The sequence below is a fragment of the Heterodontus francisci genome, chromosome 12 (assembly GCF_036365525.1).
Source record: "Heterodontus francisci isolate sHetFra1 chromosome 12, sHetFra1.hap1, whole genome shotgun sequence".
In the NCBI taxonomy this organism is placed as follows: Eukaryota; Metazoa; Chordata; class Chondrichthyes; order Heterodontiformes; family Heterodontidae; genus Heterodontus; species Heterodontus francisci.
The window spans coordinates 701,918-726,633 of record NC_090382.1 but is presented as its reverse complement, the minus strand read 5'-3'; positions in this window follow the sequence as shown (position 1 = coordinate 726,633).

The following is a 24,716-nucleotide window of genomic DNA, read 5'->3' as shown; positions in this document are numbered from 1 at the left end:
ATTCCGCACACACTGAAACCCCTTCCCCACACACTGAAACCCCTGCCGCACATAATGAAAGACCTTCACCACATACTGAAACCCCTTGCCCACTCTTTGAAACACCTTCCGCACACACTGAAACCCCTTCCATACACGCTGAAACCCCTTCCACACACACTGAAACACATCCCAACACACTGAAACCCCTTCCCCACACACTGAAACACCTTCCCCACACACTGAAACCCCTTCCCCACACAATGAAACACATCCCCACATACTGAAACACCTTCCCCACACACTGAAACCCCTTCCCCACACACTGAAACCCCTTCTGCACACAGTGAAACCCTTCCACACACACTGAAACCCCTTCCCCACACACTGAAACCCCTTCCCCACACACTGAAACCCTTCCCCACACTCTGAAACCCCTTCCGCACACACTGAAACACCTACCCCACACACTGAAACCCCTTCCCCACACACTGAAACCCCTTCCCCACACACTGAAACCCTTTCTGCACATTGTGAAACCCTTCCCCACACACTGAGACCCCTTCCCCACACACTAAAACCCCTTCCCCACACACTGAAACCCTTCCCCACACTTGAAACCCCTTCCGCGCACACTGAAACACATAACCCACACACTGATACCCCTTCCCCACACACTGAAACCACTTCTGCACATACTGAAACAGCTTCCCCAAACACTGATACCCCTTCCCCACACACTGAATCCCCTTCCGCAGACAATGAAACACCTTCCCCACACACTGAAACCCCTGCCCCACACACTGATACCCCTTCCCCACACACTGAAACCCCTTGCGCACACAATGAAACACCTTCCCCACACACTGAAACCCCTTCCCCACACACTGAAACAACTTCCACACACACTGAAACCCCTTCCGCACACAATGAAACAAATTCCCCACATACTGAAACCCCTTCCGAACACAGTGAAACCCTTCCCCACACACTAAAACCCCTTCCCCACACACTGAAACACATCCCCACACACTGAAACCCATTCCCCACACACTGAAACACATCCCCACACATTGAATCACCTTCCTCACACACTGAAACACATCCCCACACACTGAAACACCTTCCCCATATATTGAAACACATCCCCACACTCTGAAACCCCTTCCCCACACACGGAAACACATCCCCACACACTGAGACCACTTCCCCACACACTGAAACTCCTTCCCCACACACTGAAACACCTTCCGCACGTAATGAAACACCATCCCCACACACTGAAATCCCTTGCCCACACATTGAAACACCTTCCGCACACACTGAAACCCCTTCCCCACACACTGAAACCCCTGCCGCACATAATGAACGACCTTCCCCACACACTGAAGCCCCTTGCCCACACATTGAAACACCTTCCGCACACACTGAAACCGCTTCCCCACACGCTGAAACCCCTTCCCCACACACTGAAACACATCCCAACACACTGAAACCCCTTCCCCACACACTGAAACACCTTCCCCACACACTGAAACCCCTTCCCCACACAATGAAACACATCCCCACACACTGAAACACCTTCCCCACACACTGAAACCCCTTCTGCACACACTGAAACCCCTTCTGCACACAGTGAAACCCTTCCCCACACGGAAACCCCTTCCCGACACACTGAAACCCCTTCCCCAAACACTGAAACCCTTCCCCACACTCTGAAACCCCTTCCGCACACACTGTAACACCTACCCCACACACTGAAACCCCATCCCCACACACTGAAACCCCTTCCCCACACACTGAAACCCCTTCTGCACACTGTGAAACCCTTCCCCACACACTGAAACCCCTTCCCCACACACTGATACCCCTTCCCCACACTCTGAAACCCCTTCCGCACACACTGAAACACCTAACCCACCACTGAAACCCCTTCCCCACACACTGAAACCCCTTCTGCACATACTGAAACACCTTCCCCACACACTGATACCCCTTCCCCACACACTGAATCCCCTTCCGCAGACAATGAAACACCTTCCCCACACACTGAAACGCCTGCCCCACACACTGATACCCCTTCCCCACACACTGAAACCCCTTCCGCACACAATGAAACACCTTCCCCTCACACTGAAACCCCTTCCCCACACACTGAAACACCTTCCACACACACTGAAACCCCTTCCGCACACAATGAAACACCTTCCCCACACACTGAAACCCCTTCCGCACACAGTGAAACCCTTCCCCACACAATAAAACCACTTCCCCACACACTGAAACACATCCCCACACACTGAAACCCATTCCCCACACACTGAAACACATCCCCACACATTGAATCACCTTCCCCACACACTGAAACACATCCCCACACTCTGAAACCCCTTCCCCACACACTGAAACACATCCCCACACACTGAGACCCCTTCCCCACACACTGAAACTCCTTCCCCACATAATGAAACACCATCCCCACACACTGAAATCCCTTGCCCACACATTGAAACACCTTCCGCACACACTGAAACCCCTTCCCCACACACTGAAACCCCTGCCGCACATAATGAAAGACCTTCCCCACACACTGAAGCCCCTTGCCCACACATTGAAACACCTTCCGCACACACTGAAACCCCTTCCCCACACGCTGAAACCCCTTCCCCACACACTGAAACACATCCCAACACACTGAAACCCCTTCCTCACACACTGAAACACCTTCCCCACACACTGAAACCCCTTCCCCACACAATGAAACACATCCCAACACACTGAAACACCTTCCCCACACACTGAAACCCCTTCCGCACACACTGAAACCCCTTCTGCACACAGTGAAACCCTTCCCCACACACTGAAACCCCTTCCCGACACACTGAAACCCCTTCCCCACACACTGAAACCCTTCCCCACACTCAGAAACCCCTTCCGCACACACTGAAACACCTACCCCACACACTGAAACCCCATCCCCACACACTGAAACTTCTTCCCCACACACTGAAACCCCATCTGCACGCTGTGAAACCCTTCCCCACACACTGAAACCCCTTCCCCACACACTGATACCCCTTCCCCACACATTGAAACCCTTCCCCACACACTGAAACCCCTTCTGCACCTACTGAAACACCTAACCCACATACTGATACCCCTTCCCCACACACTGATTCCCCTTCCGCAGACAATGAAAAACCTTCCCCACACACTGAATCCCCTGCCCCACACACTGTTGCCCCTTCCCCACAAACTGAAACCCCTTCCGCACACAATGAAACACCTTCCCCACACACTGAAACCCCTTCCCCACACACTGAAACACCTTCCAGACGCACTGAAACCCCTTCCGCACACAATGAAACACCTTCCCCACACACTGAAACCCCTTCCGCACACACTGAAACCCTTCCCCACACACTGAATCCCCTTCCCCACACACTGACACTCATCCCCACACACTGAAACCCATTCCCCACACACTGAAACAAATCCCCACACATTGAATCACCTTCCCCACACATTGAAACACATCCCCACACTCTGAAACCCCTTCCCCACACACTGAAACACATCCCCACACACTGACACCCCTTCCCCACACACTGAAAAACCTTCCCCACACACTGAAACAGCTTCCCCACACACTGAAACCCCTTCCGCACATAATGAAACCCCTTCCCCACACACTGAAATCCCTTGCCCACACATTGAAACACCTTCCGCACACACTGAAACCCCTTCCCCACACACTGAAACCCCTGCCGCACATAATGAAAGAACTTCACCACATACTGAAACCCCTTGCCCACTCTTTGAAACACCTTCTGCACACACTGAAACCCCTTCCATACACGCTGAAACCCCTTCCACACACACTGAAACACATCCCAACACACTGAAACCCCTTCCCCACACACTGAAACACCTTCCCCACACACTGAAACCCCTTCCCCACACAATGAAACACATCCCCACATACTGAAACACCTTCCCCACACACTGAAACCCCTTCCCCACACACTGAAACCCCTTCTGCACACAGTGAAACCCTTCCCCACACACTGAAACCCCTTCCCCACACACTGAAACCCCTTCCCCACACACTGAAACCCTTCCCCACACTCTGAAACCCCTTCCGCACACACTGAAACACATAGCCCACACACTGAAACCCCTTCCCCACACACTGAAACCCCTTCCCCACACACTGAAACCCTTTCTGCACATTGTGAAACCCTTCCCCACACACTGAGACCCCTTCCCCACACACTAAAACCCCTTCCCCACACACTGAAACCCTTCCCCACACTTGAAACCCCTTCCGCGCACACTGAAACACATAACCCACACACTGATACCCCTTCCCCACACACTGAAACCACTTCTGCACATACTGAAACAGCTTCCCCAAACACTGATACCCCTTCCCCACACACTGAATCCCCTTCCGCAGACAATGAAACACCTTCCCCACACACTGAAACCCCTGCCCCACACACTGATACCCCTTCCCCACACACTGAAACCCCTTGCGCACACAATGAAACACCTTCCCCACACACTGAAACCCCTTCCCCACACACTGAAACAACTTCCACACACACTGAAACCCCTTCCGCACACAATGAAACACCTTCCCCACATACTGAAACCCCTTCCGAACACAGTGAAACCCTTCCCCACACACTAAAACCCCTTCCCCACACACTGAAACACATCCCCACACACTGTAACCCATTCCCCACACACTGAAACACATCCCCACACATTGAATCACCTTCCTCACACACTGAAACACATCCCCACACACTGAAACACCTTCCCCATAGATTGAAACACATCCCCACACTCTGAAACCCCTTCCCCACACACTGAAACACATCCCCACACACTGAGACCCCTTCCCCACACACTGAAACTCCTTCCCCACACACTGAAACACCTTCCGCACATAATGAAACACCATCCCCACACACTGAAATCCCTTGCCCACACATTGAAACACCTTCCGCACACACTGAAACCCCTTCCCCACACACTGAAACCCCTGCCGCACATAATGAACGACCTTCCCCACACACTGAAGCCCCTTGCCCACACATTGAAACACCTTCCGCACACACTGAAAACGCTTCCCCACACGCTGAAACCCCTTCCCCACACACTGAAACACATCCCAACACACTGAAACCCCTTCCCCACACACTGAAACACCTTCCCCACACAGTGAAACCCCTTCCCCACACAATGAAACACATCCCCACACACTGAAACACCTTCCCCACACACTGAAACACCTTCTGCACACACTGAAACCCCTTCTGCACACAGTGAAACCCTTCCCCACACGGAAACCCCTTCCCGACACACTGAAACCCCTTCCCCAAACATTGAAACCCTTCCCCACACTCTGAAACCCCTTCCGCACACACTGTAACAACTACCCCACACACTGAAACCCCATCCCCGCACACTGAAACCCCTTCCCCACCGACTGAAACCCCTTCTGCACACTGTGAAACCCTTCCCCACACACTGAAACCCCTTCCCCACACACTGATACCCCTTCCCCACACACTAAAACCCTTCCCCACACTCTGAAACCCCTTCCGCACACACTGAAACACCTAACCCACACACTGAAACCCCTTCCCCACACACTGAAACCCCTTCTGCACTTACTGAAACACCTTCCCCACACACTGATACCCCTTCCCCACACACTGAATCCCCTTCCGCAGACAATGAAACACCTTCCCCACACACTGAAACGCCTGCCCCACACACTGATACCCCTTCCCCACACACTGAAACCCCTTCCGCACACAATGAAACACATTCCCCACACACTGAAACGCCTTCCCCACACACTGAAACACCTTCCACACACACTGAAACCCCTTCCGCACACACTGAAACCCCTTCCGCACACAGTGAAACCCTTCCCCACACAATAAAACCACTTCCCCACACACTGAAACACATCCCCACACACTGAAACCCATTCCCCACACACTGAAACACATCCCCACACATTGAATCACCTTCCCCACACACTGAAACACATCCCCACACTCTGAAACCCCTTCCCCACACACTGAAATACATCCCCACACACTGAGACCCCTTCCCCACACACTGAAACTCCTTCCCCACATAATGAAACACCATCCCCACACACTGAAATCCCTTGCCCACACATTGAAACACCTTCCGCACACACTGAAACCCCTTCCCCACACACTGAAACCCCTGCCGCACATAATGAAAGAACTTCCCCACACACTGAAGCCCCTTGCCCACACATTGAAACACCTTCCGCACACACTGAAACCCCTTCCCCACACGCTGAAACCCCTTCCCCACACACTGAAACACATCCCAACACACTGAAACCCCTTCCTCACACACTGAAACACCTTCCCCACACACTGAAACCCCTTCCCCACACAATGAAACACATCCCCACACACTGAAACACCTTCCCCACACACTGAAACCCCTTCCCCACACACTGAAACCCCTTCTGCACACAGTGAAACCCTTCCCTACACACTGAAACCCCTTCCCGACACACAGAAACCCCTTCCCCACACACTGAAACCCTTCCCCACACTCTGAAACCCCTTCCGCACACACTGAAACACCTACCCCACACACTGAAACCCCATCCCCACACACTGAAACTCCTTCCCCACACACTGAAACCCCTTCTGCACGCTGTGAAACCCTTCCCCACACACTGAAACCCCTTCCCCACACACTGATACCCTTTCCCCACACACTGAAACCCTTCCCCACACACTGAAACCCCTTCTGCACCTACTGAAACACCTAACCCACACACTGATACCCCTTCCCCACACACTGAATCCCCTTCCGCAGACAATGAAAAACCTTCCCCACACACTGAATCCCCTGCCCCACACACTGATACCCCTTCCCCACAAACTGAAACCCCTTCCGCACACATTGAAACACCTTCCCCACACACTGAAACCCCTTCCCCACACACTGAAACACCTTCCAGACACACTGAAACCCCTTCCGCACACAATGAAACTCCTTCCCCACACACTGAAACCCCTTCCGCACACACTGAAACCCATCCCCACACACTGAAACCCCTTCCCCACACACTGACACTCATCCCCACACACTGAAACCCATTCCCCACACACTGAAACAAATCCCCACACATTGAATCACCTTCCCCACACACTGAAACACATTCCCACACACTGAAACACCATCCCCACAGATTGAAACACATCCCCACACTCTGAAACCCCTTCCCCTCACACTGAAACACATCCCCACACACTGAGACCCCTTCCCCGCACACTGAAACCCCTTCCCCACACACTGAAACACCTTCCCCACACACTGAAACCCCTTCCCCACACACTGAATCCCCTTCCGCACATAATGAAACACCATCCCCACACACTGAAATCCCTTGCCCACACATTGAAACACCTTCCGCACACACTGAAACCCCTTCCCCACACACTGAAACCCCTTCCGCACATAATGAAAGACCTTCCCCACACACTGAAACCCCTTGCCCACACATTGAAACACCTTCCGCACACACTGAAACACCTTCCCCACACGCTCAAACCCCTTCCCCACACACTGAAACACATCCCCACACACTGAAACACCTTCCCCACACACTGAAACCCCTTCCCCAAACACTGAAACCACTTCTGCACACAGTGAAACCCTTCCCCACACACTGAAACCCCTTCCCCACACACTGAAACCCCTTCCCCACACACTGAAACCCTTCCCCACACTCTGGAACCCCTTCCGCACACACTGAAACACCTACCCCACACACTGAAACCCCTTCCCCACACACTGAAACCCCTTCTGCACATACTGAAACACCTTCCCCACACACTGAAACCCCATCACCTCACACTGAAACCCCGTCCGCACACAGGGAAACCCTTCCCCACTCACTGAAACACCTTCCCCACACACTGAAACACATCCCCACACACAGAAACCCCTTCCACACACAGTGAAACACATCCCAACAAACAGAAACCCCTTCCCCAAACACTGAAACCCCTACTTCCCACAATGAAACACCTTCCCCACACACTGACACCCCTTGCAAAACATTGAAACACCTTCCGCACACACTGCAACCCCTTCCGCACACACTGAAACACCTTCCCCACACACTGAAACCCCTTCCGCACACACTGAAACCCCTTCCCCACTCACTGAAACCCCTTCCACACACACTGAAACACCTTCCCCACACACTGAAACCCCTTCAGCACACAGTGAAACCCTTCCCCACACACTGAAACTCCTTCCCCACACACTGAAACACATCCCCACACACTGATATCCCTTCCCCACACATTGAAACACATCCCCACAAACTGAAACCCCTTCCCCACACACTGAAACACATCCCCACACACTGAAACCCCTTCCCCACACACTGAAACCCCTTCCCCACACACTGTAACCCCTTCCGCACACCGTGAAACCCTTCCCCACACACTGAAACACCTTCCGCACACAGTGAAACCCTTCCCCACACACTGAAACACCTTCCCCACACACTGAAACCCCTTCCCCACATACTGAAACACATCCCCACACATTGAAACCCCTTCTCCACACACTGAAACACATCCCCACACACTGAAACACCTTCCCCACGCACTGAAACCCCTTCCCCACACACTGAAACCCCTTCCGCACACAGAGAAACCCTTCCCCACACACTGAAACCCCTTCCCCACACACTGAAACACCTTCCCCACACACTGAAACCCTTCCCCACACTCCGATATCCCTTCCGCACACCCTGAAACACCTTCCCCACACACTGAACCTCCTTCCCCACACACTGAAACACCTTCCGCACATACTGAAACACTTTCCCCACACACTGAAACAGCTTCCGCACACAGTGAAACCCTTCCCCACACACAGAAACACCTTCCCCACACACTGAAACACATCCCCACACACTGAAACCTCTTCCCCACACACTGAAAACCCTTCCCCACACACTGAAACCCCTTCCACACACACTGAAACACATTCCCCACACACGGAAACCCCTTCCGCACACAGTGAAACCCTTTCCCTCACACTGAAACCCCTTCCCCACACACTGAAACACGTCCCCACACACTGAAAACCCATCCGCACACACTGAAATACATCCCCACACACTGAAACACCTTCCCCACACACTGAAACCCCTTCCCCACACACTGAAACCCTTCCCTACACTCTGAAACCCCTTCCGCATACACTGAAACACCTTCCCCACACACTGAAACCCCTTCCTCACACACAGAAACACCTTCTGCACATACTGAAACACCTTCCCCACACACTGAAACCCATTCCCCACACACTGATACCCCTTCCCCACACACTGAAACCCCTTCCGCACACAATGAAACACCTTCCCCACACACTGAAGCCCCCTTCCCCACACACTGAAACACCTTCCACACACACTGAAACCCCTTCCGCACACAATGAAACACATCCCCACACACTGAAACCCCTTCCGCACACAGTGAAACCCTTCCCCACACACTGAAACCCCTTCCCCACACACTGACACTCATCCCCACACACTGAAACCCATTCCCCACACACTGAAACAAATCCCCACACATTGAATCACCTTCCCCACACACTGAAACACATCCCCACACACTGAAACACCTTCCCCATAGATTGAAACACATCCCCACACTCTGAAACCCCTTCCCCACACACTAAAACACATCCCCACACACTGAGACCCCTTCCCCACACACTGAAACCCCTTCCCCACACACTGAAACAACTTCCCCACACACTGAAACCCCTTCCTCACACACTGAATCCCCTTCCGCACATAATGAAACACCATCCCCACACACTGAAATCCCTTGCCCACACATTGAAACACCTTCCGCACACACTGGAACCCCTTCCCCACACACTGAAACCCCTTCCGCACATAATGAAAGACCTTCCCCACACACTGAAACCCCTTGCCCACACATTGAAACACCTTCCGCACACACTGAAACACCTTCCCCACACGCTGAAACCCCTTCCCCACACACTGAAACACATCCCAACACACTGAAACCCCTTCCCCACTCTCTCAAACACATCCCCACACACTGAAACCCCTTCCCCACACAATGAAACACATCCCCACACACTGAAACACCTTCCCCACACACTGAAACCCCTTCCCCACACACTGAAACCCCTTCTGCACACAGTGAAACCCTTCCCCACACACTGAAACACCTTCCCCAAACACTGAAACCCCTTCCCCATTCACTGAAACCCTTCCCCACACTCTGAAACCCCTTCCGCAAAAACTGAAACACCTACCCCACACACTGAAACCCCTTACCCACACACTGAAACCCCTTCTGCACATACTGAAACACCTTCCCCACACACTGAAACCCCTTCACCTCACACTGAAACCCCTCCGCACACAGGGAAAACCTTCCCCACATACTGAAACACCTTCCCCACACACTGAAACACATCCCCACACACAGAAACCCCTTCCACACACAGTGAAACACATCCCAACAAACTGAAACCCCTTCCCCACACACTGAAACCCCTACTGCCCACAATGAAGCACCTTCCCCACACACTGAAACCCCTTGCAACACATTGAAAAACCTTCCGCACACACTGCAACCCCTTCCGCACACACTGAAACACCTTCCCCACACACTGAAACCCCTTCCGCACACACTGAAACCCCTTCCCCACACACTGAAACCCATCCCCACACACTGAAACCCCTTCCCCGCACACTGACACTCATCCCCACACACTGAAACCCATTCCCCACACACTGAAACAAATCCCCACACATTGAATCACCTTCCCCACACACTGAAACACATCCCCACACACTGAAACACCTTCCCCACAGATTGAAACACATCCCCACACTCTGAAACCCCTTCCCCACACACTGAAACACATCCCCACACACTGAGACCCCTTCCCCGCACACTGAAACCCCTTCCCCACACACTGAAACACCTTCCCCACACACTGAAACCCCTTCCCCACACACTGAATCCCCTTCCGCACATAATGAAACACCATCCCAACACACTGAAATCCCTTGCCCACACATTGAAACACCTTCCGCACACACTGAAACCCCTTCCCCACACACTGAAACCCCTTCCGCACATAATGAAAGACCTTCCCCACACACTGAAACCCCTTGCCCACACATTGAAACACCTTCCGCACACATTGAAACACCTTCCCCACACGCTCAAACCCCTTCCCCACACACTGAAACACATCCCCACACACTGAAACACCTTCCCCACACACTGAAACCCCTTCCCCACACACTGAAACCACTTCTGCACACAGTGAAACCCTTCCCCACACACTGAAACCCCTTCCCCACACACTGAAACCCCTTCCCCACACACTGAAACCATTCACCACACTCTGAAACCCCTTCCGCACACACTGAAACACCTACCCCACACACTGAAACCCCTTCCCCACACACTGAAACCCCTTCTGCACATACTGAAACACCTTCCCCACACACTGAAACCCCATCACCTCACACTGAAACCCCGTCCGCACACAGGGAAACCCTTCCCCACTCACTGAAACACCTTCCCCACACACTGAAACACATCCCCACACACAGAAACCCCTTCCACACACAGTGAAACACATCCCAACAAACTGAAACCCCTTCCCCACACACTGAAACCCCTACTTCCCACAATGAAACACCTTCCCCACACACTGACACCCCTTGCAAAACATTGAAACACCTTCCGCACACACTGCAACCCCTTCCGCACACACTGAAACACCTTCCCCACACACTGAAACCCCTTCCGCACACACTGAAACCCCTTCCCCACTCACTGAAACCCCTTCCACACACACTGAAACACCTTCCCCACACACTGAAACCCCTTCCGCACACAGTGAAACCCTTCCCCACACACTGAAACACATCCCCACACACTGATATCCCTTCCCCACACATTGAAACACATCCCCACAAACTGAAACCCCTTCCCCACACACTGAAACACATCCCCACACACTGAAACCCCTTCCCCACACACTGAAACCCCTTCCCCACACACTGTAACCCATTCCGCACACCGTGAAACCCTTCCCCACACACTGAAACACCTTCCGCACACAGTGAAACCCTTCCCCAAACACTGAAACACCTTCCCCACACAATGAAACCCCTTCCCCACATACTGAAACACATCCCCACACATTGAAACCCCTTCTCCACACACTGAAACACATCCCCACACACTGAAACACCTTCCCCACGCACTGAAACCCCTTCCCCACACACTGAAACCCCTTCCGCACACAGAGAAACCCTTCCCCACACACTGAAACCCCTTCCCCACACACTGAAACACCTTCCCCACACACTGAAACCCTTCCCCACACTCCGATATCCCTTCCGCACACCTGAAACACCTTCCCCACACACTGAACCTCCTTCCCCACACACTGAAACACCTTCCGCACATACTTAAACACTTTCCCCACACACTGAAACACCTTCCGCACACAGTGAAACCCTTCCCCACACACAGAAACACCTTCCCCACACACTGAAACACATCCCCACACACTGAAACCTCTTCCCCACACACTGAAAACCCTTCCCCACACACTGAAACCCCTTCCACACACACTGAAACACATTCCCCACACACGGAAACCCCTTCCGCATACAGTGAAACCCTTCCCCTCACACTGAAACCCCTTCCCCAAACACTGAAACACGTCCCCACTCACTGAAAACCCATCCGCACACACTGAAATACATCCCCACACACTGAAACACCTTCCCCACACACTGAAACCCCTTCCCCACACACTGAAACCCTTCCCTACACTCTCAAACCCCTTCCGCATACACTGAAACACCTTCCCCACACACTGAAACCCCTTCCTCACACACAGAAACACCTTCTGCACATACTGAAACACCTTCCCCACACACTGAAACCCCTTCCCCACACACTGATACCCCTTCCCCACACACTGAAACCCCTTCCGCACACAATGAAACACCTTCCCCACACACTGAAGCCCCCTTCCCCACACACTGAAACACCTTCCACACACACTGAAACCACTTCCGCACACAATGAAACACATCCCCACACACTGAAACCCCTTCCGCACACAGTGAAACCCTTCCCCACACACTGAAACCCCTTCCCCACACACTGACACTCATCCCCACACACTGAAACCCATTCCCCACACACTGAAACAAATCCCCACACATTGAATCACCTTCCTCACACACTGAAACACATCCCCACACACTGAAACACCTTCCCCATAGATTGAAACACATCCCCACACTCTGAAACCCCTTCCCCACACACTAGAACACATCCCCACACACTGAGACCCCTTTCCCACACACTGAAACCCCTTCCCCACACACTGAAACAACTTCCCCACACACTGAAACCCCTTCCTCACACACTGAATCCCCTTCCGCACATAATGAAACACCATCCCCACACACTGAAATCCCTTGCCCACACATTGAAACACCTTCCGCACACACTGGAACCCCTTCCCCACACACTGAAACCCCTTCCGCACATAATGAAAGACCTTCCCCACACACTGAAACCCCTTGCCCACACATTGAAACACCTTCCGCACACACTGAAACACCTTCCCCACACGCTGAAACCCCTTTCCCACACACTGAAACACATCCCAACACACTGAAACCCCTTCCCCACTCTCTGAAACACATCCCCACACACTGAAACCCCTTCCCCACACAATGAAACACATCCCCACACACTGAAACACCTTCCCCACACACTGAAACCCCTTCCCCACACACTGAAACCCCTTCTGCACACAGTGAAACCCTTCCCCACACACTGAAACACCTTCCCCACACACTGAAACCCCTTCCCCATTCACTGAAACCCTTCCCCACACTCTGAAACCCCTTCCACACAAACTGAAACACCTACCCCACACACTGAAACCCCTTACCCACACACTGAAACCCCTTCTGCACATACTGAAACACCTTCCCCACACACTGAAACCCCTTCACCTCACACTGAAACCCCTCCGCACACAGGGAAAACCTTCCCCACATACTGAAACACCTTCCCCACACACTGAAACACATCCCCACACACAGAAACCCCTTCCACACACAGTGAAACACATCCCAACAAACTGAAACCCCTTCCCCACACACTGAAACCCCTACTGCCCACAATGAAGCACCTTCCCCACACACTGAAACCCCTTGCAACACATTGAAACACCTTCCGCACACACTGCAACCCCTTCCGCACACACTGAAACACCTTCCCCACACACTGAAACCCCTTCCGCACACACTGAAACCCCTTCCCCACACACTGAAACCCCTTCCACACACACTGAAACACCTTCCCCACACACTGAAACCCCTTCCTCACACAGTGAAACCCTTCCCCACACACTGAAACTCCTTCCCCACACACTGAAACACATCCCCACACACTGAAACCCCTTCCCCACACACTGAAACACATCCCCACAAACTGAAACCCCTTCCCCACACACTGAAACACATCCCCACACACTGAAACACCTTCCCCACACACTGAAACCCCTTCCGCAGACCGTGAAACCCTTCCCCACACACTGAAACCCCTTCTCCACACACTGAAACACATCCCCACACACTGAAACACCTTCCCCACGCACTGAAACCCCTTCCCCACACACTGAAACCCCTTCCGCACACAGAGAAACCCTTCCCCACACACTGAAACCCCTTCCCCACACACTGAAACACCTTCCCCACACATAGAAACCCTTCCCCACACTCCGATATCCCTTCCGCACACCCTGAAACACCTTCCCCACACACTGAAACTCCTTCCCCACACACTGAAACACCTTCCACACATACTGAAACACCTTCCCCACACACTGAAACCCCTTCCGCACACAGTGAAACCCTTCCCCACACACAGAAACACATTCCCCACACACTGAAACACATCCCCACACACTGAAACCTCTTCCCCACACACTGAAAACCCTTCCCCACACACTGAAACCCCTTCCACACACACTGAAACACATTCCCCACACACGGAAACCCCTTCCGCACACAGTGAAACCCTTCCCCTCACACTGAAACCCCTTCCGCACACACTGAAACACGTTCCCACACACTGAAAACCCATCCGCACACACTGAAATACAACCCCACACACTGAAACACCTTCCCCACACACTGAAACCCCTTCTGCACACAGTGAAACCCATCCCCACACACTGAAACCCCTTCCCCACACACTGAAACCCCTTCCCCACACACTGAAACCCTTCCCTACACTCTCAAACCCCTTCCGCATACACTGAAACACCTTCCCCACACACTGAAACCCCTTCCTCACACACAGAAACACCTTCTGCACATACTGAAACACCTTCCACACACACTGAAACCCCTTCCCCACACACTGATACCCCTTCCCCACACACTGAAACCCCTTCCGCACACAATGAAACACCTTCCCCACACACTGAAGCCCCCTTCCCCACACACTGAAACACCTTCCACACACACTGAAACCCCTTCCGCACACAATGAAACACCTTCCCCACACACTGAAACCCCTTCCGCACACAGTGAAACCCTTCCCCACACACTGAAACCCCTTCCCCACACACTGACACTCATCCCCACACACTGAAACCCATTCCCCACACACTAAAACACATCCCCACATACTGAAACACCTTCCCCATAGATTGAAACACATCCCCACACTCTGAAACCCCTTCCCCACACACTAAAACACATCCCCACACACTGAGACCCCCTTCCCCACACACTGAAACCCCTTCCCCACACACTGAAACAACTTCCCCACACACTGAAACCCCTTCCCCACACACTGAATCCCCTTCCGCACATAACGAAACACCATCCCCACACACTGAAATCCCTTGCCCACACATTGAAACAGCTTCCGCACACACTGGAACCCCTTCCCCACACACTGAAACCCCTTCCGCACATAATGAAAGACCTTCCCCACACAGTGAAACCCCTTGCCCACACATTGAAACACCATCCGCACACACTGAAACACCTTCCCCACACGCTGAAACCCCTTCCCCACACACTGAAACACATCCCAACACACTGAAACCCCTTCCCCACTCACTGAAACACATCCCCACACACTGAAACCCCTTCCCCACACAATGAAACACATCCCCACACACTGAAACACCTTCCCCACACACTGAAACCCCTTCCCCACACACTGAAACCCATTCTGCACACAGTGAAACCCTTCCCCACACACTGAAACACCTTCCCCACACACTGAAACCCCTTCCCCACACACTGAAACCCTTCCCCACACTCTGAAACCCCTTCCGCACAAACTGAAACACCTACCCCACACACTGAAACCCCTTACCCACACACTGAAACCCCTTCTGCACATACTGAAACACCTTCCCCACACACTGAAACCCCTTCACCTCACACTGAAACCCCGTCCGCACACAGGGAAAACCTTCCCCACATACTGAAACACCTTCCCCACACACTGAAACACATCCCCACACACAGAAACCCCTTCCACACACAGTGAAACACTTCCCAACAAACTGAAACCCCTTTCCCACACACTGAAACCCCTACTGCCCACAATGAAACACCTTCCCCACACACTGAAACACCTTGCAACACATTGAAACTCCTTCCGCACACACAGCAACCCCTTCCGCACACACTGAAACACCTTCCCCACACACTGAAACCCCTTCCGCACACACTGAAACCCCTTCCCCACACACTGAAACCCCTTCCACACACACTGAAACACCTTCCCCACACACTGAAACCCCTTCCGCACACAGTGAAACCCTTCCCCACACACTGAAACTCCTTCCCCACACACTGAAACACATCCCCACACACTGAAACCCCTTCCACACACACTGAAACACATCCCCACAAACTGAAACCCCTTCCCCACACACTGAAACACATCCCCACACACTGAAACACCTTCCCCACTCACTGAAACCCCTTCCCCACACACTGAAACCCCTTCCGCAGACGGTGAAACCCTTCCCCACACACTGAAACACCTTCCGCACACAGTGAAACCCTTCCCCACACACTGAAACACCATCCCCACACACTGAAACCCCTTCCCCACATACTGAAACACATCCCCACACACTGAAACCCCTTCTCCACACACTGAAACACATCCCCACACACTGAAACACCTTCCCCACGCACTGACACCCCTTCCCCACACACTGAAACCCCTTCCGCACACAGAGAAACCCTTCCCCACACACTGAAACACCTTCCCCACACACTGAAACCCCTTCCCCACATACTGAAACACATCCCCACACATTGAAACCCCTTCTCCACACTCTGAAACAGATCCCCACACACTGAAACACCTTCCCCACGCACTGAAACCCCTTCCCCACACACTGAAACCCCTTCCGCACACAGAGAAACCCTTCCCCACACACTGAAACCCCTTCCCCACACACTGAAACACCTTCCCCACACACTGAAACCCTTCCCCACACTCCGATATCCCTTCCGCACACCCTGAAACACCTTCCCCACACACTGAACCTCCTTCCCCACACACTGAAACACCTTCCGCACATACTGAAACACCTTCCCCACACACTGAAACCCCTTCCGCACACAGTGAAACCCTTCCCCACACACAGAAACACCTTCCCCACACACTGAAACACATCCCCACACACTGAAACCTCTTCCCCACACACTGAAAACCCTTCCCCACACACTGAAACACCTTCCGCACACAGTGAAACCCTTTCCCACACACTGAAACACCTTCCCCACACACTGAAGCCCCTTCCCCACATACTGAAACACATCCCCACACATTGAAACCCCTTCTCCACACACTTAAACACATCCCCACACACTGAAACACCTTCCCCACGCACTGAAACCCCTTCCCCACACACTGAAACCCCTTCCGCACACAGAGAAACCCTTCCCCACACACTGAAACACATCCCAACACACTGAAACCCCTTCCCCACTCACTGAAACACATCCCCACACACTGAAACCCCTTCCCCACACAATGAAACACATCCCCACACACTGAAACACCTTCCCCACACACTGAAACCCCTTCTCCACACACTGAAACCCATTCTGCACACAGTGAAACCCTTCCCCACACACTGAAACACCTTCCCCACACACTGAAACCCCTTCCCCACACACTGAAACCCTTCCCCACACTCTGAAACCCCTTCCGCACAAACTGAAACACCTACCCCACACACTGAAACCCCTTACCCACACACTGAAACCCCTTCTGCACATACTGAAACACCTTCCCCACACACTGAAACCCCTTCACCTCACACTGAAACCCCGTCCGCACACAGGGAAAACCTTCCCCACATACTGAAACACCTTCCCCACACACTGAAACACATCCCCACACACAGAAACCCCTTCCACACACAGTGAAACACTTCCCAACAAACTGAAACCCCTTTCCCACACACTGAAACCCCTACTGCCCACAATGAAACACCTTCCCCACACACTGAAACACCTTGCAACACATTGAAACTCCTTCCGCACACACAGCAACCCCTTCCGCACACACTGAAACACCTTCCCCACACACTGAAACCCCTTCCGCACACACTGAAACCCCTTCCCCACACACTGAAACCCCTTCCACACACACTGAAACACCTTCCCCACACACTGAAACCCCTTCCGCACACAGTGAAACCCTTCCCCACACACTGAAACTCCTTCCCCACACACTGAAACACATCCCCACACACTGAAACCCCTTCCACACACACTGAAACACATCCCCACAAACTGAAACCCCTTCCCCACACACTGAAACACATCCCCACACACTGAAACACCTTCCCCACTCACTGAAACCCCTTCCCCACACACTGAAACCCCTTCCGCAGACGGTGAAACCCTTCCCCACACACTGAAACACCTTCCGCACACAGTGAAACCCTTCCCCACACACTGAAACACCATCCCCACACACTGAAACCCCTTCCCCACATACTGAAACACATCCCCACACACTGAAACCCCTTCTCCACACACTGAAACACATCCCCACACACTGAAACACCTTCCCCACGCACTGACACCCCTTCCCCACACACTGAAACCCCTTCCGCACACAGAGAAACCCTTCCCCACACACTGAAACACCTTCCCCACACACTGAAACCCCTTCCCCACATACTGAAACACATCCCCACACATTGAAACCCCTTCTCCACACTCTGAAACAGATCCCCACACACTGAAACACCTTCCCCACGCACTGAAACCCCTTCCCCACACACTGAAACCCCTTCCGCACACAGAGAAACCCTTCCCCACACACTGAAACCCCTTCCCCACACACTGAAACACCTTCCCCACACACTGAAACCCTTCCCCACACTCCGATATCCCTTCCGCACACCCTGAAACACCTTCCCCACACACTGAACCTCCTTCCCCACACACTGAAACACCTTCCGCACATACTGAAACACCTTCCCCACACACTGAAACCCCTTCCGCACACAGTGAAACCCTTCCCCACACACAGAAACACCTTCCCCACACACTGAAACACATCCCCACACACTGAAACCTCTTCCCCACACACTGAAAACCCTTCCCCACACACTGAAACACCTTCCGCACACAGTGAAACCCTTTCCCACACACTGAAACACCTTCCCCACACACTGAAGCCCCTTCCCCACATACTGAAACACATCCCCACACATTGAAACCCCTTCTCCACACACTTAAACACATCCCCACACACTGAAACACCTTCCCCACGCACTGAAACCCCTTCCCCACACACTGAAACCCCTTCCGCACACAGAGAAACCCTTCCCCACACACTGAAACCCCTTCCCCACACACTGAAACACCTTCCCCACACACTGAAACCCTTCCCCACACTCCGATATCCCTTCCGCACACCCTGAAACACCTTCCCCACACACTGAACCTCCTTCCCCACACACTGAAACAACTTCCGCACATACTGAAACACCTTCCCCACACACTGAAACCCCTTCCGCACACAGTGAAACCCTTCCCCACACACAGAAACTCCTTCCCCACACACTGAAACACATCCCCACACACTGAAACCTCTTCCCCACACACTGAAAACCCTTCCCCACACACTGAAACCCCTTCCACACACACTGAAACACATTCCCCACACACGGAAACCCCTTCCGCACACAGTGAAACCCTTCCCCTCACACTGAAACCCCTTCCCCACACACTGAAACACGTCCCCACACACTGAAAACCCATCCGCACACACTGAAATACATCCCCACACACTGAAACACCTTCCCCACACACTGAAACCCCTTCCCCACACACTGAAACCCCTTCCGCATACACTGAAACACCTTCCCCACACACTGAAACCCCTTCCTCACACACAGAAACACCTTCTGCACATACAGAAACACCTCCCCCACACACTGAAACCCCTTCCCCACACACTGATACCCCTTCCCCATACACTGAAACCCCTTCCGCACACAATGAAACACCTTCCCCACACACTGAAGCCCCCTTCCCCACAAACTGAAACACCTGCCACACACACTGAAACCCCTTCCGCACACAATGAAACACCTTCCCCACACACTGAAACCCCTTCCGCACACAGTGAAACCCTTCCCCACACACTGAAACCCCTTCCCCACACACTGACACTCATCCCCACACACTGAAACCCATTCCCCACACACTGAAACAAATCCCCACACATTGAATCACCTTCCCCACACACTGAAACACATCCCCACACACTGAAACACCTTCCCCATCGATTGAAACACATCCCCACACTCTGAAACCCCTTCCCCACACACTAAAACACATCCCCACACACTGAGACCCCTTCCCCACACACTGAAACCCCTTCCCCACACACTGAAACAACTTCCCCACACACTGAAACCCCTTCCCCACACACTGAATCCCCTTCTGCACATAATGAAACACCATCCCCACACACTGAAATCCCTTGCCCACACATTGAAACAGCTTCCGCACACACTGGAACCCCTTCCCCACACACAGAAACCCCTTCCGCACAAAATGAAAGACCTTCCCCACACACTGAAACCCCCTGCCCACACATTGAAACACCTTCCGCACACACTGAAACACCTTCCCCACACGCTGAAACCCCTTCCCCACACACTGAAACACATCCCAACACACTGAAACCCCTTCCCCACTCACTGAAACACACCCCACAAACGGAAACCCCTTCCCCACACACTGAAACACATCCCCACACACTGAAACCCCTTCCCCACACACTGAAACCCCTTCCCCACACACTGTAACCCCTTCCGCACACCGTGAAACCCTTCCCCACACACTGAAACACCTTCCCCACACACTGAAACCCCTTCCCCACATACTGAAACACATCCCCACACATTGTAACCCCTTCTCCACACACTGAAGCCCCCTTCCCCACAAACTGAAACACCTGCCACACACACTGAAACCCCTTCCGCACACAATGAAACACCTTCCCCACACACTGAAACCCCTTCCGCACACAGTGAAACCCTTCCCCACACACTGAAACCCCTTCCCCACACACTGATACCCCTTCCCCACACACTGAAACCCCTTCCGCACACAATGAAACACCTTCCCCACACACTGAAGCCCCCTTCCCCACACCCTGAAACACCTTCCACACACACTGAAACCCCTTCCGCACACAATGAAACACCTTCCCCACACACTGAAACCCCTTCCGCACACAGTGAAACCCTTCCCCACACACTGAAACCCCTTCCCCACACACTGACACTCATCCCCACACACTGAAACCCATTCCCCACACACTAAAACACATCCCCACATACTGAAACACCTTCCCCATAGATTGAAACACATCCCCACACTCTGAAACCCCTTCCCCACACACTAAAACACATCCCCACACACTGAGACCCCCTTCCCCACACACTGAAACCCCTTCCCCACACACTGAAACAACTTCCCCACACACTGAAACCCCTTCCCCACACACTGAATCCCCTTCCGCACATAACGAAACACCATCCCCACACACTGAAATCCCTTGCCCACACATTGAAACAGCTTCCGCACACACTGGAACCCCTTCCCCACACACTGAAACCCCTTCCGCACATAATGAAAGACCTTCCCCACACACTGAAACCCCTTGCCCACACATTGAAACACCATCCGCACACACTGAAACACCTTCCCCACACGCTGAAACCCCTTCCCCACACACTGAAACACATCCCAACACACTGAAACCCCTTCCCCACTCACTGAAACACATCCCCACACACTGAAACCCCTTCCCCACACAATGAAACACATCCCCACACACTGAAACACCTTCCCCACACACTGAAACCCCTTCCCCACACACTGAAACCCCTTCTGCACACAGTGAAACCCTTCCCCACATACTGAAACACCTTCCCCACACACTGAAACCCCTTCCCCACACACTGAAACCCTTCCCCACACTCTGAAACCCCTTCCGCACAAACTGAAACACCTACCCCACACACTGAAACCCCTTCCCCACACACTGATACCCCTTCCCCATACACTGAAACCCCTTCCGCACACAATGAAACACCTTCCCCACACACTGAAACCCCTTCTGCACACACTGAAACACATCCCCACACATTGAAACCCCTTCTCCACACACTTAAACACATCCCCACACACTGAAACACCTTCCCCACGCACTGAAACCCCTTCCCCACACACTGAAACCCCTTCCGCACACAGAGAAACCCTTCCCCACACACTGAAACCCCTTCCCCACACACTGAAACACCTTCCCCACACACTGAAACCCTTCCCCACACTCCGATATCCCTTCCGCACACCCTGAAACACCTTCCCCACACACTGAACCTCCTTCCCCACACACTGAAACAACTTCTGCACATAGTGAAACACCTTCCCCACACACTGAAACCCCTTCCGCACACAGTGAAACCCTTCCCCACACACAGAAACTCCTTCCCCACACACTGAAACACATCCCCACACACTGAAACCTCTTCCCCACACACTGAAAACCCTTCCCCACACACTGAAACCCCTTCCACACACACTGAAACACATTCCCCACACACGGAAACCCCTTCCGCACACAGTGAAACCCTTCCCCACACACTGAAACCCCTTCCCCACACCCTGAAACACGTCCCCACACACTGAAAACCCATCCGCACACACTGAAATACATCCCCACACACTGAAACACCTTCCCCACACACTGAAACCCCTTCCCCACACACTGAAACCCCTTCTGCACACAGTGAAACCCTTCCCCACACACTGAAACCCCTTCCCCACACACTGAAACCCCTTCCCCACACACTGAAACCCTTCCCTACACTCGGAAACCCCTTCCGCATACACTGAAACACCTTCCCCACACACTGAAACCCCTTCCTCACACACAGAAACACCTTCTGCACATACTGAAACACCTCCCCCACACACTGAAACCCCTTCCCCACACACTGATACCCCTTCCCCATACACTGAAACCCCTTCCGCACACAATGAAACACCTTCCCCACACACTGAAGCCCCCTTCCCCACAAACTGAAACACCTGCCACACACACTGAAACCCCTTCCGCACACAATGAAACACCTTCCCCACACACTGAAACCCCTTCCGCACACAGTGAAACCCTTCCCCACACACTGAAACCCCTTCCCCACACACTGACACTCATCCCCACACACTGAAACCCATTCCCCACACACTGAAACAAATCCCCACACATTGAATCACATTCCCCACACACTGAAACACATCCCCACACACTGAAACACCTTCCCCATAGATTGAAACACATCCCCACACTCTGAAACCCCTTCCCCACACACTAAAACACATCCCCACACACTGAGACCCCTTCCCCACACACTGAAACCCCTTCCCCACACACTGAAACAACTTCCCCACACACTGAAACCCCTTCCCCACACACTGAATCCCCTTCCGCACATAATGAAACACCATCCCCACACACTGAAATCCCTTGCCCACACATTGAAACAGCTTCCGCACACACTGGAACCCCTTCCCCACACAGAGAAACCCCTTCCGCACAAAATGAAAGACCTTCCCCACACACTGAAACCCCCTGCCCACACATTGAAACACCTTCCGCACACACTGAAACACCTTCCCCACACGCTGAAACCCCTTCCCCACACACTGAAACACATCCCAACTCACTGAAACCCCTTCCCCACTCACTGAAACACATCCCCACAAACGGAAACCCCTTCCCCACACACTGAAACACATCCCCACACACTGAAACCCCTTCCCCACACACTGAAACCCCTTCCCCACACACTGTAACCCCTTCCGCACACCGTGAAACCCTTCCCCACACACTGAAACACCTTCCGCACACAGTGAAACCCTTCCCCACACACTGAAACACCTTCCCCACACACTGAAACCCCTTCCCCACATACTGAAACACATCCCCACACATTGTAACCCCTTCTCC